The 18,270-nt window shown below is 40.7% G+C and overlaps 1 protein-coding gene across 2 annotated transcripts in view; it reads right to left on the reverse strand.

The window, feature by feature from the left end:
• Positions 1-13,642, reverse strand: part of SPOP (speckle type BTB/POZ protein) — a 68,921-nt gene extending 55,279 nt beyond the window's left edge. Inside the window, exon 1 of one of the 2 annotated variants that reach the window (XM_054995331.1) lies at positions 13,569-13,642. The gene's annotated coding sequence lies outside the window, so the exon portion shown is untranslated. Of the gene's footprint in view, positions 1-12,875; positions 13,117-13,568 lie in introns of those variants that run through there. The other variant, XM_054995332.1, reaches the window with a different exon arrangement.
• Positions 13,643-18,270: the final 4,628 nt, after the last annotated feature.

An 18,270-nucleotide genomic window follows, 5' to 3' on the forward strand; every position in this document is an offset into this window, starting at 1 on the left:
ACAGAAACACCATACAACTACTTCCAGCACATTTTTTTTTAAAAAAGATTCTAGCAATAAAGGGAAAATCAGAAACCCAGGGAAGGGAGGAAACAATTCAAAGTTGCATAACATTATGAACAGCTCCAGCCCAACAGAGAGACAATAAATGGGTGCACAAGATAAACAACAAATGCTCAGCTGTCACAAGCAATGTACTGCTCTGGCACAGAAGTGGTTATGGAGTCCAAAATTAAACACAGGCCCTAAAACAGGATTTGGCAGGCTCTGATGCACACAAGGAACTCTGCTTGAACAGGGGCTGCCCCATTCACTTCAGTGTCACAGAGCAGCCCCTCTCTCACTGAATGAAACAGCAGCTTATGTATATACGGAGTCCTGCATGTTCTCGTGTGTGCCTCAACAGCCTTGACCCAGCAGAGAAAAAGACCATACTTTAGTTTCCAGTTTTTCAGTGGTAGTATGTCCAGTACCTAGATGTCATCGGTCTGAGATTCATGTGAGATTACAGAACAGCTTCCTCAACAGATGCACATGGATCCTTTAAGTTGACTGTGATTCAATTATGTCCATTTGAAAGTTGGTAGTTTTCTGAGAAACACTAGTTTTGGACAGAGGGCTAATAGTACTACATTATACTAAGTTTTTCTTCATGTTTACTAACAAAAAAAGTTTTCCAGCAATATAGACTTGGATCCTAACTACATTTTCCACAAACAGATGACACTTCCAATAGTGGGAAAGAATTGGGGCATAATTTTCACCAATTCCACTCTCTCACTGCAAACCGCAGTTCACCCCACACTATTCCAAGAGGACCACTAACCCCCAGGAGGCAGGGTTCTCCAGGGAGGGGGGCATAGACGGCTGCAGCAGGAGGTCAGAAAGTTTCATTTCTCAAGTAGTATAGAATCTAAGCCACAGACTGCAAATTTTAAACAAAAATTAACCAGAGAGTGATTCCATACACATTGGATAATGCACTTCCAATCCTCATTATAGATCATTTGGAACGGATATTTTCGTGTGTGGAACAAAAAATCCATCTCAAACGATTGATAAAGTGCATTGAAAGTGCATTATCCAACATGTGCAGAATCACTCAGAATGTTATCAGCTGGCGGGAAGTCTCCTCTGTTGTCAAGCCCAGAAGGAAAGGGGTGTGTTGAGTATCTGGAGTAATAGGCCTTGGCAGCAGGTCATTTGGGGAAGAGAAAACCGGGCTTTGGCCACCCCTTGCTCCCTTGTCTCAGAATTCCTCCAGCAAATCTAGTGGCTAACCTTTACATCAAAGAGAAAATTATTGTGTGCGCCCTGCAGCCAATAATCGCTATGAACTGCTGGTCCTGGGGGACAGAAGATGTTAATGAATGATAAGAGGAAAGTCTACAATGGGAAGAGAGAATCAGAGCAGGGTGGATAAAAATCAATGATTTTTTTAAAAAAAAAATTAATCTGATTTTTTAATTTAAATTTTTTTTTAATTTAAATCGGATATTTTAAATAAAATATTTTTAAGGAAAAATCTATCTAAAGATAGTTTTCTATTTAAGATACATTATAGTCCAAAGGTTATCATCATGAAATAAGGATTAGTTTTTAATTGTGCAGCATGAGGCTGTATATTCATGCAATGTTTAAATTTTTTGGTAAATGAATTCCATTAATCCATTCACAACATCATGCTCTTCCAGAGGTTTCTGTAAGATTATTGGGCAATTTTTCTATCTAGAAGATATTACCACAGATGCTTGGTTTTACAGTTCTCAAAACTGTGAATTTGTGTCTGCAGAGATCACATGTCTCTTCTTCACAGCAAAATAAACATACACAGTTGAGAAAAGGATCTTAATCCCACTGTTTCTTTGCAAACCTTTGTACACAGAACCAACCCCTTACCTCTTAAGTGCTAAGTTTCAAAAAATTCAATGAATTGTTGGGGAGTGGAATAGATCTGCACAAGAAGCTAAGTGTGAGGAGTCTTTATCTAGTCTTACTGAATAGTGATTTAAATCGTGATTTAAATCTATTCGATTTAAATCAAGTCCACCCTGAATCAGAGTAAACTCCCATTTTAGACTGGATCCAACCCTTTGTTCTGCCACAAAGAAAGGTTGGGACTGGAAATATAGCTACAGAAAGCCTATATTCCTAGCAAGTCCCAGTAACAGTCCCAGGTTTGAAAGTTGAAGGTATAAACACTAGCAAGTGTGTAGCTGTTTAAAATGCTCATCTGAGGATTCCAACAAGTCCCTCCGCACCAGTTTACAATCCCTACCAGGTTCTGGGCCCCCAGCTGGTTTCTAGTGTCCCCTGACCCTGACCCAGGACAATCTGCCACTCTGCTTTGCACCTGAACCCAGCATTTCCCCGCTTCCACAAAAAAGAAAAACCATCTTTCCGCCCAACTTAATGTTCCAGGGAGGCAAACAATAAAAACCATTCAAGCAAGCTTTTAAAAGTACATACATACTATGAAAATGATTAAAAACAACAATTAAACAATTATGTAAAAAGGAGGAAGATCAGTGCATTAAATAAAATAGGAGTCTTCACTTGCTGGAGGAAGACAATGATAAAGGAGGACAGATTAATTTCCACAGGATGGGAATTCCGTAATTTTGGTCTGCAATCAATGTAGCCCTTCCTTGGGTTGCCACCCATCTAGCCTCAGATAGCAAGGGCACTTGCTGAGGCCCTGCCCTCAGACTTACATAGGGAAAGGGGGTGGAAGAAAAAAGTGGTGGAAGTAGATCATTCATCGCTCTTAACATGATGCAAAATGAATAGCACAAGATTGCCACATCTGTCTGCGGTGAATGCAGAGAAGCTATAACCTATTACTACCACTGCACATTCATTCAGAGTCAGGCTGCTCTGTGGTGTATGGAACAGAGTCTTTGACAAAAGAGCTTATAGTCTATTATGTTAGACAAGGCAGAGGCAGAAGGGAGAACTCACAGACAGATAAGAGTGTAGCAAGGGCTGGGAAAGGAGATTCAGGTGACAGCAGAGGGACAAATTAAGGCAAGGACCCCATTGTTCAGAAAATGTTTTGTTAAATAATTGGATGAAGGGAGAGGTGGAAGCAGACAGAGAGAGAGAGAGAGGAGGCAGAGGCTTTTTTCAAGCACAGGGGGAAGCACAGCAAAAGGTACCAAGAGGAGGTACAGCACACCCATAGCCTATGTGGGAACAGCGGTTAGAATGCCACCAGACTAGGACTGAGTAAACAATAATAATTAAGTCAAGCAACAGCGACTCATGGTGACCCCACACGGAGTTTCCAAGGCAAGAGATGAGCAGAGGTTTTTTGCCATTGTCTTCTTTCACATAGCAACCCCGGTTTCCCCTGATGGTCTCCCATCTAAGTACTAACCATGGCCGACACTGCTTAGGCCCCAAGCTCTGATCAGCTCGGAGGAGTCAGGGTTGCTAGGATTGAGTATCTGTACACAGCCATTAACTTTGGTGGCCTGCTCCACTTCACAGGATGGTTGCAAGGATAAAATGAAGGAGGTGGGAAGAATCATGAATATACCACCCTGAACTCCTTAGAAGATAGGCAACACAAATTTCAGTTCACACAAAATACAGCAGAAAGGCTTGTTATCTGGGGCTAGCTGCCAGGAGCATTTAAATCCCATTTTGTGTTCCTGGAGTTCGTTGCTAATTTGTTTCTGGATCTGATTTAAAGTTGGGGCTTATCTTAAAGCTCTTCATGGCCCAGAACCCCCACATCTGAAGAACTGCCTCTCCCAGTATGATCCGATTGCTGCAGCTCTGCTTGGCACAGCAATGCTTTCTACCACTCCTACACATGGATAGGTGCAATCCACTGCTGCTGCTTCGCAGGCATTTTCAGTAGCTGCTCTCCTCTCACTGAAGAACAGCATTCAAACCAAGGAAGGGCTTTCTGATGTGCTTTCTGTGCAGCAAGGCATTTGAGGCTATTTAAACGACTACAGAATACAAAGGGCTCTGACAGCGTTTTATGTGGTAAGTGTCAGTAAGAAAGGCATTATTATTAATGGAGGCTTTTTTGTGAGCCAGCCATTTTCATTATATTAAGAGACCCTGTCTAGTGAAGTGACAGAAGTATCAGACTAGGATCTGGGAGACCCAGGTTCAAATCCCCATGCAGCCATGGAAGTTTGCTGGGTGACCACGAGCCAGTCACACTCAGTCTCTCTCACTCACTCACTCACTCACTCACACACAGCCTAGCCTACCTCACAGGGTTGTTGCGAGGAAAGGGAATGATGTAAGCCGCTTTGGATCTCCATTGGAGAAAGGCCAGGTTTAAATGAAATAAATATTATTGGTTATAGTTTAAACTTTTTTATTGATGATGCAGATGTTTTATTTGTAGGTTTATGTTTTAAATGGATATACAATCACAGCAACTGGAGAAAGATTTGACAAGAGGCATTCAGAATTGAATGGAAGATAGGAAAATAAAACAGGCAGGAAGGCCAGCAAGGAGATTAAAACCAGCTAGATGAGAGGTGACTTTATTTTACAACTGGGTTTTATTTTACACCTGGGTTTTATTTTAAGTGCCATTACCTGAGCTCAAGCCCTCACAGTTGGACAAGTTAATCTAAATTAAACAGCATTTTGTTCCAGCTGACTGCTAACTAGTACTTATCAAGGGACTATCCAATTTGGCTTCCCTGGGATGAAATATTATCACAGTTCTCATTGTGTATCATCACCACAATTAAGAGTCAACTAAATGGACTTTTATCTTTTTCTGTATTGTAGAGTGAAGGAGTAGAGGTGGGGAGGGCCAATTTAAGACAGGAGAGAATTATTTACATAAGAGACAGTGCCAAGTGCTTGGGGGACTTGGCTCTAGTTTAGAAAGCAAGTGCTTTCAGAATACAACATTGCAGCAACTTGCACAAGCCCTTAGAACAGGGCAAGCCATGTGTCCAATCAAGTAGCTCAGGTTGATTTCCCCCACACTAATTAGAAAACTGTTAAACCCTTGCACAAACTCTTTACAACTCCAAGACTCCAAACTCTTTACAACTAGAAGCATCCAAATACAGAAAAAAGGAGAGTAAGAACTCAGAGCACATAATCTTTGCAAACTGCTTTCTAGCCAGGATAAAACTAGTATGAGTCAAGACCGACATCACCACCACTCAATGTTCTCAAAAGGAACAAAAAGATGTTTGGCCTTACTCTGTAAGAAGGCTTCTTCACTGACAGTTCCACTGGATTTTTGTCCAGGCTTGTCATATTATTAGAAAAATGTATCATGCAAAATTAGGAACAAAAATAGAAATTTTCTCCACTTGGTTAGAACCAACACCAGAAACTCCTGAAAACCAGCAGCACTGAATTTATGGATTAAAAGCTAGAAATGGACAAAGTAATTCAAGCCATTCCTAAGTGGACAGCTGCGTGTTTTGTGTGGGCCATTTGGAATCCTAAAAATATGAGCTTTTCTTAGCAGGGAAGAGTTAATTGCCCCCATGGTCTAGAGCAGGACTTGACCAATCCCAGGCACCAGAGCACCTCAAAATTTTATTGTGCCACTAGGATTTTCATCAGTAATTTATTGTAAGGCCCTCTTGGTGATTCTCAGTAGAAGTACAAAGCTTATACAGGTGAGGGAGAGGGGGTAGCTTTTTGCGGTGATGACAACCAGAATCACCCCATATTTATATATACACTACAAAACTTTGGTCATAGCTTTAAAAAATAGCAAGCAACTGCAAAGAGTTTAGGATTAAGTTTTGTTGTGGCAATAATTAGAAAGCATTGTCATTATAATATAAAACTCTGCTGGCTGAAATATAAGTCTGGCTCCTAAACGTTGGGAGTGGCTCCTAAAGTCGAAGAGAATTTGTCAAGGCCTTGTCTAAAGGCCCAAGAATTTGTATTCAATTAATATATCACTTCCATACCAGTTCAAGCAACTTATCTTGGGCTCCCAGGCACTATCCTATCCAGGCACTTATAAAGTTCAGCCATGCTTAGCTTTTCTGTAGTTATATTGTCCTCACTACACCGTCCAAGTATATGAATATGCATCAGAAAGACATAAGATAGCCAAACTTTAGGGTTTGGTTAAAGATTACAGATGTAGGTGAAATGCCTGGAACAGTGCAAAGATGCTATATAAATGCCAATTATTATTATTATGAATACAGCTCTTGATATAATAGGTTGATGTTGATCTGACGCTTGCCTTTGGCAATGTTCTTCCACACTTCCCACCCTCTCCCAAACAGAGATGTGTGCATAGCTTTACAAGAGAGCTATATAAACATTCAAAGTTTAGGGCTTCCTAAAGCAAGAATTTTACAGCAAGGCTTGTTGCAAGGGAAATGTGGAATTCAAGTCCCTGACCAAGCTCCTCATTTACTTCAGAGCCTAGATGGGAAGAGAAAGAGAGAGAAGCCAGCAGCAGAAAGTGCTGGGTGGGAGATAAAGAGCAAAGCAAGAACACCAGAAAGGCTCTAATGCAGGACTAACATAGAATAGCTAGTAAGTTGTATAGCCCTTCAGAGCAACTGGTTTGACTACTATGTGAAACAGAATACTGAACTAAATGAACCACTGGTTTGATCCAGTAGAGCTCTACTTATGTTCTTAAATTCAGAAGGATACGATTACATAATGTTTAAGAATCCCCACCCTACAGTGTTCTTCCCCTAGAATTGTTATTCTCATGATACGCACCAGACTGAGGAGTGTGAGGTGGAAAATCCTGGAATAGAAAAACCCTGAGAGTTAAAAGGCATGACTCAGGCTTCTTTCTGAATTTGTCTCCACTTCATCATTTGTCACCTTTATTATTTTCAAAATTTACAACCAGCACTGTTACAGCTAGAAAAACAACAACTGAAAGCTTAGAGTTAAAATTCCAACAACAGCCTCAAGGATGCATAAAAATTCCACAGAGAACCACATGCTGCTCAATTTCACATCATATCATCAAGCATACAATTCACTGGTAGTATTACAAGTAAACAATTAAGGAGCTAATGAGATTGCAAATTCAGTGTCTAGATTATTTCTACCATATACCTTCCCTCCCCTTTCCACATGAGCACCTGCACATGTAAATTCAGATCTGTGAGAACTATAAAAGTCTATATAACTCGAGACTTTAACAGTGAAATCCTAAACAGAGCTACCTCAGTCTAAGCCCACTGAAATCAATGGGCTTAGATTAGAGTAACTCTTCTTAGGATTTCACTTTAAAGAGAGCTAAACTAACAACACTCCCTCCCTGCAGAACAAAATTACATAACCAGTCATGTCAAACTCCCCCTATACATTTCTTCCCAAGTTTTTTTTGGGGGGGTGGGGGTGGGGGGGGAATGCAACACAACTTCTTCTTACAGGCTATGCTTATGGCAGCGATATGTACTCAGTGACTCTTTGACATGCCACTTGTGGCTCTTCTGAGCAGTTCCCCAATGCAGCACCAACCACAAGCTCCAGAAAAGTGGGTAAAGTCCTTGTCTAGTGGGAGGTGGCTCATACCTTGAAACAGTTGCCACCAGAAAAACAGGTAAACTGCAAACCTCCCTGAAATGCAGACCTCATGCCCAGGATGGATGTAAACATGGTTCTTATGGCTGATGTTAACTGCGAATGTGGCTCTCTACGAGCTGTGGAGTGAGTACTACTGATCTATGTCATTCCTGGGTCAACTTAGTTCCAAAGCAAAACCTGGAAACAGGAAGCTATTGGGTTATCAGCTAAACAGCAAGCAGCTGCTGATTAAAAACAGGGAGCATAAGCACAGTCCGATAATGAAGACCAAAGCTATCTGCAAGTGACATGCTGAGCAGAGAGTAACAGAAAGGGTGGCGCTTATAGTGCCAAATGAACTGTGATCCCTCAGATGTACCCCAGACCACACATACATGTACCCACATGCAAAGGAGTGGCTTGTATGTTTCACCTGCCATGAAAGAATGTTATCTGTCCAAGGCAAGAGAGGCTAAGTTGAAGAACATGGCAGCCTCACATGGAGACAACAGCGGTCACACACAAAAATGTGTGTGGACCTTGTTCTAGATGCATCAATATCAACATGATAATCATCACGCTTTCGGATTAAGCCCATTTTTCAAATGCACTTATACAAATTTGATTAGCTCCACCCTCTGTCAGTATTAAGCATCACAAACAGCAAGATGCAACTGTAATACACAAATGGGAATGTATGAATTGGAGGGTGGTAATCTAACAGAAAGCGTGGCATACAGTTCTGAAACATGACTACAGTTTAGAAGTTTTGTATGCTGCCTTATTTGTAGGCCATGACAAATCTTACCCTCAGCCATCTAAAAATATTTACTTAGTCCTGTATCTGACCACCTCTAGGACATGGGACATACATCACTGCTCTTGCACCACTGGTTCCATCAGCAGTGATACCAAGTTTCAACAAAAACTTGAACTGAAAAAATTTCCAGAAAACTATCTGACAAAGAGTGTGTGAACCAATTTAGCATGTTTATTTTTACACTTTTAACAACAAAGGAAATAAAATTGTTTCTATTCCTTGACTTAATCATCAACCCAAAGGGAGACTGTAACCAAAAAAATCAGAAGACAACTGAGACTTGGAAGAGCAGCCATGATGGAACTAGAAAACATCCTTAAGGATAAGAATGTCTCTCTGGGGACCAAGATCAAGATAATCCAAACTATGGTATTCCTCATTACTGTGTATAGATGTGAAAAACGGACAGTGAGGAAAGCTGACAGGCGGAAAACTAATTAATTTAAAACGTAGTGCTGGAGGAGAGTTTTGCAGACACCTTGAACAGCCAAAAAGACAAATAAGTGGGTTCTAGATCAAATCAAGCCAGAATTCTCCCTAGACGATAAAATGACAAAACTGAGGCTATCATACTTCGGTCACATCTTGAAAAGACAATACTCTTTGGAAAAGTCAATAATGCTAGGAAAAGTTGAAGGTGGTAGGAAAAGAGGAAGACCCAAAGTGAGATGGCTTGACTCAATAAAGGCAGCCATGTCCTCCAGTTTGCAAGATCTGAATAAGTCTGTTAATGATAGGAAGTTTTGGAGATCTTTAGGGTTGTCATAAGTCGGAAGTGACTTGATGGCACATAACTCACACTTTTTAACTTCTATTTACTAAGCAAATTGTAAGAATACCGTGTTAAGTTTATGGCCTCAATAACAACAAATACTTAAAATGAAATATTATGTTGGGGGAAGGAGGCCAGATCAAGTATGACTTAACATTATATTCAAACAAATTCAAAATGTTAAGTGGTAATTATTTTATTGGGAAAAAGTTCATTTTTAATTTTTACAGCACAGTGTGTACTTCCCTAACATGGTTGAAATTTAAGAGGAAAAACAAAAAGCACTGAAAACTGCCAACACACTAATTTTAGCAAACCCAAAGAATTGTGTTTGATAAGCTAAGGACATTTTTATCAATTCACCTCTTTCAAAAAACTTAACTCTTGCCCACAGAGGTCACATGAGCATCTTACAGGTCCAGCAGCACCTTAGAGACCAACTACATTTCCAGGGTGTGAACTTTCGAGAGTCAACGCTCCCTTTGTCAGACACATGGAGTAGAAAAAGGTAGTAGGCATCTTTAAAATCCAGGTACAGAATTGGAGGAATATTGCAAATTAGATTGTCAGGAAGCTAGCTATAATACATATTGTAATAATTTCACCATCACTTTTTGTAACATTATTAGTCTCATATCAGACTGGTGACTACAATATCCCAAATCCTGACTTAGCTCTCCCTTCTTAAAGGTACAGGTGCTGCATCTATTATGGGGGAGGGGTAACTTCCACTGTACTTTTTTAGGTTCAATACAAACATTTATCTTTTTTTCAACTTTATAGAAAGATTTGTCTTGCCTATTCATGGCTTCAGTCTCTAGATGTGTATCCACAGATGTGTCTGTGTTGAGAATTTAATATACTGATAGCAGAAAGGATGAACATGTACTTTAAACAACAGGTAACACATTCACTTTCCTTGAGATTTCAATACAAGCACTGCAGTAAAAAGGAAATGTGTTATCTGCAAAGCACTAATATACTTGTAAATGCGTTAGCAGCTCATAAAGATGTTTACTAACCAAACTTCTCACATATATCCAAGTTAATCATTTCTGACAAATTAGTGGGTTGAAAGCAAAATCAAAGTCTCTTCCATGTTACAAATGCCACTGAGCATTTGAAGACTCTCAACCGCCTACAAGCTGCCTTTAACCATTGCATAAACCACCATGGTGCATGGAACATTACTAAACATTGTAGCTGAAGGAGGAGAGTAATTTCAAGTGTAATTGGTCTAGATTTTAGTAGACTTTGTGGAAGGGAGAGTATGGATTGTTAAACTCCCCGCAACTAAAACAGTTGTTTGTGAAGTGTGAGGCAGACCTTCCTTGGGAGACACAGCACCTTTGCAAATGCAGGTTCCTCTGCAAATCCTATTAGAATGATCTAATGAAGCTAGGAAGCAATCTTACACCCACCAACTCTCTATAAAAGAGGCTGCTTTGTTACTCTCAAAAATAGTCAGAGATAGAAGAGGCATGAAGAATTCTCACCTGATGCATCTGTTGTTGGATGGTATAACTTTAAACTGCACATGGTGAACAAACATTTGAATATTGCACATGAAATTCTCCATGCACATTCCAAACAAAAGGGCAGGGAGGAGATTTCCCCAAGCATTCTGTCTGACATGGCAGTATTTTAAATGGGAGAGAATTCACATGTTTGATCTCCATCTGCAATCTTAAATGGTACAACCCCACAAAACCCAGAAGTACTACACAATATATGTTTTAACTCTTGCAGTCACATGCTAAAGGGGAAACTGTTTCTACCCCAGCCAAATCAAAACTTGCTCTGTCCCCGTTCTTTTCTTTCAGTGATTCTGGATAAAGGTGAAAGATCGCCACCAACCCAAGTGCCTTTCATCTGTTCTGTTAGGACCATTCAAACAACTGATCTCAAGAAACAGTAACCCCAAGTGAAGGCCTCCTTGAAAAACACCCCCTTTCCCCCAAAAATGAATTTTACACTCTCAAGGCTGGTTGCTTCCACAGATGACCTGCTATTTTAGTTAGGAAAAAATGACGAATGCTTCCCTACTAGTTGCCTAGAGATTATTTATTCACCACAGGTGATCAAGTGAGAAGCTATTTATAAGCCTGCTTTTAATCTGTCACCACCACCTTCACCCTACATGCTTTGCTGCAGCGAATACCCACTGGCTGTAGCAAAGCATCACCCAGAAGTCTCCTCACCACTCAGTAAAACAAGTGGAAGTGTAATATGGCATGACACTCGCCCACCTTCAACCCATTACATCTCAATGCTTGCAATACTGCCTTTCTGGTTTTCTCATCTGCCCATCAACGCTCAATACATATATTTACTGAAAATATTTATTGGACCTAGCTGGCCCAGCAGAGCTCCCTGAACTGCTAATCTCTTTTCCAATAATTATTATGGTCCCTCTGGGCCACAATATACTAATGGCAAGAGTATGCAGTAAAGTTTCACATCCACCAAAATATCCTCATACACCTCCAAATATCAGAGTTCAAGTCTCAATATACTTAGGACAGGAAACACAATCCTTTCTTTAGACAACTGGTCATGGATATGTAAGGGATGCACTTTTAGCAGTATTCTATTAAGTAAGTTACACTCCAAATGCTGCCTTGTTGATTTTAAATTGTTATACAGCCTCTTGAGGTGAGATGGGTTAAAAAGAAAGATGCAGCCTCATAACTGTCAGATCCAATTCCATTTTTTCCTCATTGATTCAGCTATTCTTTCCAGTCCTTGCCTCCTACATTTCACTCATATGGTTTGTCTGAATAATCTGTACATGTGCTACCAAACAGTAAGCTAGAAACACACGTTAACAAATGAAACTATGACAAGAGAAAACTACACTTGTATCTGAAAATATTACCATTACCAGATTCTACACAGGACAATAAGCTCCTATGCCTTCAGTAGCTGTATAGCAAAACAGAGATTCAGCAGGTATGTCTTTTCCCATCACTAGAATATTTCATTGCAAGTGAAGCTCCTCCTGAAAAAAATTCTTCTTCCTATGCAACAGCCCATTATATACTGAATCTAGCCACTCCACCTATTCATCAACTTGGACCATTTCTAAGTACGTGGCTAAGCAAACAGCAGACTAACTGACACCTTTCATTTTTCCTCTGTCTCTCTCTCTCTCACACACACACAATATCAGACTCAGTACATCCCACTCAATTCCCTCCTTAGAGAGAATGATTTCTATGCTTTATAACCTTTATACAGAAAAAGAATGAAAACTGAAGAATAAGAAAATTGGGTTTCTATTTCTACACTAATTAAATTTCTAGCCATACCTATCTCAAATGCTTTAAGTATTCCAACAAATTCAAAGAAACTGATATTCCACAATTGTAAGAAACTGAGTTAGAGAGCAAGTTTTAGAACTATTCCAGTTGAAAGAAACCCCTAAACATTCTAGTCCACCCTACTCACCCCCTCACACTGAAAAGCCATTCATTCACCAGCTCCTGATCCTAATGTTACAAACAGTGATTACCAATATAGAGATAACATAAACAAGTCAAGGCAGTGTTTTTAACCCAAGGAGTGACCAGCCATCCTCCCCAATACTTAATGATAGATAAACAATTTATTTCAGACTTAAACTCAAGCCTCTGCGTACTGGGCTATTCTACATTTCACATGATTTTACAGTTCAGAGGCAACCAACGCAGAATTTCATTGATTCCATAGGGAATATAGGCCTATTTCTCCCACCCATTTTTATCATCTTCCACGAAAAAAGTCGTGGGGGGTGATTCTTACCTGTTGGCCTCAGTAAGTAACTTCTGTCACTTTATTCTCTATCGGGATAGGGAGGACTAAACCGGGTACCCAAGCAGGTGAAGTGGGTGGGGATAATAAAAAATGCCCCTCCCCATTCCACCACCATGCTTGGTCCCCTCCTCCTCTTCCTGTCCCCTTGTGCAAAGCAGCCACAGCACTCAAAGCTCACTATTTGGCAGCATGTCTCCCTCGTCCAATCCCTTTCCCCCTTCCGCAGCTGCAGAGGATCATTATTCCGCAAGGCCCCTGCAGCAACATTATGCGCAGGCGCAACAGGAAAGGGGTGGGAAGTGGAGAAAAGGAAGCCCGGAAGCTGCAGGATGTGGCTGTTGCCGTCGCCTTTGCGCAGGCGCAAACGATCGGCATGCAACAAAACTTTTGCATCGCATGCGTGCCCTGGACTTCACCTGTTCCTCCCACCCCAACAGTTTCCACCACACGGCGCCTGCGCAGACTTTAATAAGAGGGCGCATGTGCTTCTGCTGTGACCAGCAAATCAGCCATGCGCGCATGCGCACATCTCGCCCGAGGCTTTTTCCCTCTGCCCCGCCCCTTCTCCCTGCGTCAGGCCTTTCGGCTCGTTATTTTGCAACTTTTCGCCCGCCGGCGTTATATGTCTCTCCCTTTACCCTGCGCCGTGGCAAGCTACATCCATCGGCCCTTCCGCCTCACCTGATAGTGATATGCAGTGGCCGCAGCCATCCCCTTGTGGTCTCTTCATAGCGCCCTGACCTGACACATCCGGGACTCTACCGTGACGTCGTCACAACACAGCCTTCACTTAAGGGCGGCTGCGACACTACGCATGCGCCACAAAAATCCTCCGTGATGGGCGGAAAGGGCGGGAAAAATGGCAGAGCCATCGAGTTAGAGTTGGAGTGAGAAGGAAAATGGGAAGGAGATGCGCACGCGCTTTGTAGAATGATTGGGAAGTGTGTTGTGCCTCTCGTCTCGCCTTTTATTGAGTGTTCTGGCTTTCTCGGGAACATTCGAAACCCATGTTTCCGTGCACTGACTCCTTATTCTTATAAATAGAGTGTGGACATGTGCGTCGAAGACATAGTTTAAAGTTATTCTGAGATGTAAAAGGAGACAAAACAGAAGATCTGCAAAGTTTGCTTCATGATAATTGAGAATAGCCGCAGACAAATCCCCAAAATAAAAAGTATGTACTGTCTCTTATGAATACGCCCAAAACATTACAAAACTGCAAACTTTCGCGTTCTCTGGAACTCTTTTTTATTTTTTTAAATTATGACTGACAAAAAGAAGATGATGTGGAATAAAAACTAATTAAGAGTATTGCTCTCTTCAATATTGTTGTACTGTTATTGTTGAAATGAATAAAAAATATATTTTTTAAAAAAAGAGCATTGCTCCAACTTAGGGTTGCCAGCCTCCAGGTAGTGGCTGGAGATCTCCTGGAATTACAACTGGTCTCCAGGCCACAGAGATCAGTTCACCAGGAGAAAATGGCTACTTTGGGGGGTGGACTCTATGGAATTATGCCATGCCAAGGTTCTTTTCCTCCCCAAACCCCACTTTCTCCAGATTTCACCCCCCCCCCCCCAAATCTTTAGGAATTTCCCAAGTTGGAGCTGGCAACCCTACTCCAACTACATGACAACTTTGGACTGAAGGCAGGGTTGCCAGGTCCCTATACCCTCCTGGCGACCAGGGGGGGGGCGTACCTGGCACTTACCTCAGGCTCTGTGTATTCATGCTCTGGTGCTTGCATGGTGACAGTGCTTCTGGGAAGTGATGTCATCATGCCTGCCATTGGCATGCTCCCGTGCTTTGAACAGGGCAAATTCAGCGCATTTGGGGTCAAAGTTGGTTCAACATAGTGACTTCAGGAAGTGACGTTGTTGCGTCCCACGGGGAGCGTGACCAGTGCCTGCTTTCCTGGGTTGCCTGCAGTCTCTGGGGGGCTTGTCACCTCCTGCTGGGGCAAACCCCTGGGAGATGGTGGGCAACTGGGACATCTAACTGAGGGAGGAGGGTTTGGCATAATTATATATGTCTGATGCATCTCCAGGTCTATTATAACTATAATCATTTTAGAATTTTTACGTACATTCAAACAATATTAATCAAGCATTTTAGCTTATTCTTCCTCCAAAAGCCACAAAAACAATATGGATTCATTTATTAACGTGATAAGTAATAAAAAAGAAACTCCCTAACACACACAAGAAATTTATTTTTGGAATACTCCAGTAGTTCTTAGATGTTTTGTTTTTATTTTAGTCATGATCCAGCCTCAGCAGAGTAATTTTTACTTTCATTGTTTTTAGAGAGAGAAATGTACAGTGCAATCCTGAACAGAGTTACTTGCTTCCAAACCCAATGCCTTCAATGGGCTCAGACTGGTGTAACTATGTTTAGGATTACCCTGCAAAGTGCATGTTTAATTCTTCCACTGAAATCAATGGACGTTAAAAGTGCCTAGCACCGGCTGGGGCACGCCCTTTTTGTTGAGTTTTAAAATATTTTCTACAGAAATGTAGGCTATATCAAAAGGTAGTCAATGAATGAGGGACAACACCCACAGAATACCAAAAATCAATTTCATATATTGATACACAATTTCAAATATTCCACAAAGTATACAAAGTGCAAAGTGCTCATAGATACTTAAATATATTTATACAAAATTAGTCTCATTATACAATTCCATGCTGAATCTTTCATAAGTGAACCGGAAGACGTCAACTCCCTCCAAACCTGCCTAAAGTCCAAAAACTTCTCTTATATTTTTCTTTTAAGTTCCCAAACAATAATTAATTCAGAGTTTTTTTCGTAATGTTTCTCACGATGGAACGGTGTACTTCCCATGGAGTATGTAACGCCAGACTGGTCTGTTTCTTAAGGCAAAGATGTAGCCATAAGGCGTACCCCGATGGAATGCTCTCAATTTGAGGCCAGCTGCGAACAGATTTCGTGCCTGCTTCTTCAGGAGCTTAGCACCATCAATAATAGACTTTAAGGGAAACAAATCATTCCTGTGTCCCGGTAAAGGCGGCGTTGCTCTTCATACGTCCATACGTCCATGCTCCTGAAGAAGCAGGCGCGAAATCTGTTCGCAGCTGGCCTCAGATTGAGAGCATTCCATCGGGGTACGCCTTATGGCTACATCTTTGCCTTAAGAAACAGACCAGTCTGGCGTTACATACTCCATGGGAAGTACACCGTTCCATCGTGAGAAACATTACAAAAAAAACTCTGAATTAATTATTGTTTGGGAACTTAAAAATATAAGAGAAGCTTTTGGACTTTAGGCAGGTTTGGAGGGAGTTGACGTCTTCCGGTTCACTTATGAAAGATTCAGCATGGAATTGTATAATGAGACTAATTTTGTATAAATATATTTAAGTATCTATGAGCACTTTGTATAGTTTGTGGAATATTTGAAATTGTGTATCAATATATGAAATTGATTTTTGGTATTCTGTGGGTGTTGTCCCTCATTCATTGACTACTTTATACAGGTACAGCCATTTTCTTTGCGCTATATCAAAAGGTAGGCTGTTTTTAGTTCAGTGTAAATATGTGTATTCATACCATTTCCTAAGGCTGTAATAAGCTTCATTGTAGGTCTTGCTCTTGAGTAAACACATTGTCAAGTCCAATTGCCTGTTTACCTAGTTAATTTAATCAAATATATCTAAGCCATTATATTATACTTTCATCAGTAGTGCTTTGGTCAGTGGTAACTATGATTCTGATATAACCAAGAGCAGTTAAATAGTGAAGGAGCTTATAAGTGAATAGCATGTAATGTTTTGTGATCTCTCCTGTGCTTAGTTTTTTCATAATAAGAAAAAAAACTCTGTTCCACTGTGTTTTCTGATGAGGCAAATGTGTCCCAGTCTTTCTGTTTTCTGTTGGTTCACTTGCTTTGATGTCACGGCCTTAGCCTAAACTGACATCACAAAGAGCCTTTTAATCAGGACAGGAGTCCACACATTTTGGTTGGATTGGGTAGCAACCTTTTGGTCACCACTGCGCCTCCCTCCTTAAAAGATTTGTGTGATGCCCATAGTGAAGAGGGAGGTATGGAGCATCTAGTATACACAGAATTTGATAGTTGTGACGTGATTGTCTCTGACTTTCTGTCAGAGTCTGGAGAAAAGAACAAGCAACATGAGACTCCGCCCTGTTTCCAAATCCCCCAAATAGCTGGTGCAACATGGAAGATTGTCATTTTACACTAGGCACTGGGAAAGGTCCAAAGGTCAGCCAGGAAGGGGGTGATGAGAACCTTTTCTTAATTTCTTCTTAATCTCCTAAAAGATGGAAAACATTTTGTTTGTAATTCCAAAGCATAGTTGGTTATATTTCTAATAATATCCACGTTTTCTGCATCCACAGAGAGAATATGCTCTCTTGCACCCCACACAAACTTGGCAGAGAACATGGGAATGAGAGTTTTGAGTACACTGTTGCTTTTAGCATTTTCTGCTATTTTTTAGAATACAGATTGCTGCTTGGCTTCCCCCCGCCCCTATTTTTCATTTTATCTGAAGCTTTATTCTGATTGAAATGTATTTTAACACTGATGCTTTAAGGTAACATGAAGCCTTTTAATGGAAAATACAGGATACAGATACTTAAAATAAATAACTGATTCTTTAACTGAATCACATGGTTGAGAGATGCGAGTCTCTTGATAAACTAGAGAAGTGCAAGAGTAACAGAAGGCCATGCTTATGCTGTGGGAAATAGTACCTTGAGCACAAATTAGGTTACATGGGGATCCCTACAAGAGAAAGCAGATTGATGGATGGGGTCATTTGTTTGCATGCAATAAGGCTGCTTGCAGAAACCCAGTTTCTGGCTGTATCCCTCACAGATGCATCTAATGCTAGAACAGCGTTGTACAACAATCTAGAATTGTCCTGTCAAGACTTCAAAAACAAGAGGCTTTTGTGGCATAATGTCGGTAATTTATTTATCTGTTCATTTGTTTACTGCATTTATCACTTGCCTTTATCATTGAGACTTAAGGCAGATTACAGAGTTATAAGAACAATAGGGAAAAAACATCAGAACAAGATGTACAGTGAGCAATGTAATAAAACTAAGTTACACAATTAAATAAAATAAAAATATATGTAATAGCCTGGGTTTGCAAATTGCAGGATACACTCAACTGGATTTCACAGCCAGAGAAAAATGAGATAGACTATATAATACATTCAATAAAGAATATAGTGTTCTAACCTTATTACCTTTTTAGAAAGCGCTCTTCTGCACAGCTCCATCTGACCAGGTTTGTATTGCCTTCATGAAAATGCCTTCCTGGACATTTCTGTTTTACACATTTGACAAAAGAGGTGTGGGACCCTTCCTGTCGTCGTCAGGCACAACA

The sequence above is a fragment of the Eublepharis macularius genome, chromosome 12 (assembly GCF_028583425.1).
Source record: "Eublepharis macularius isolate TG4126 chromosome 12, MPM_Emac_v1.0, whole genome shotgun sequence".
NCBI lineage: Eukaryota > Metazoa > Chordata > Lepidosauria > Squamata > Eublepharidae > Eublepharis > Eublepharis macularius.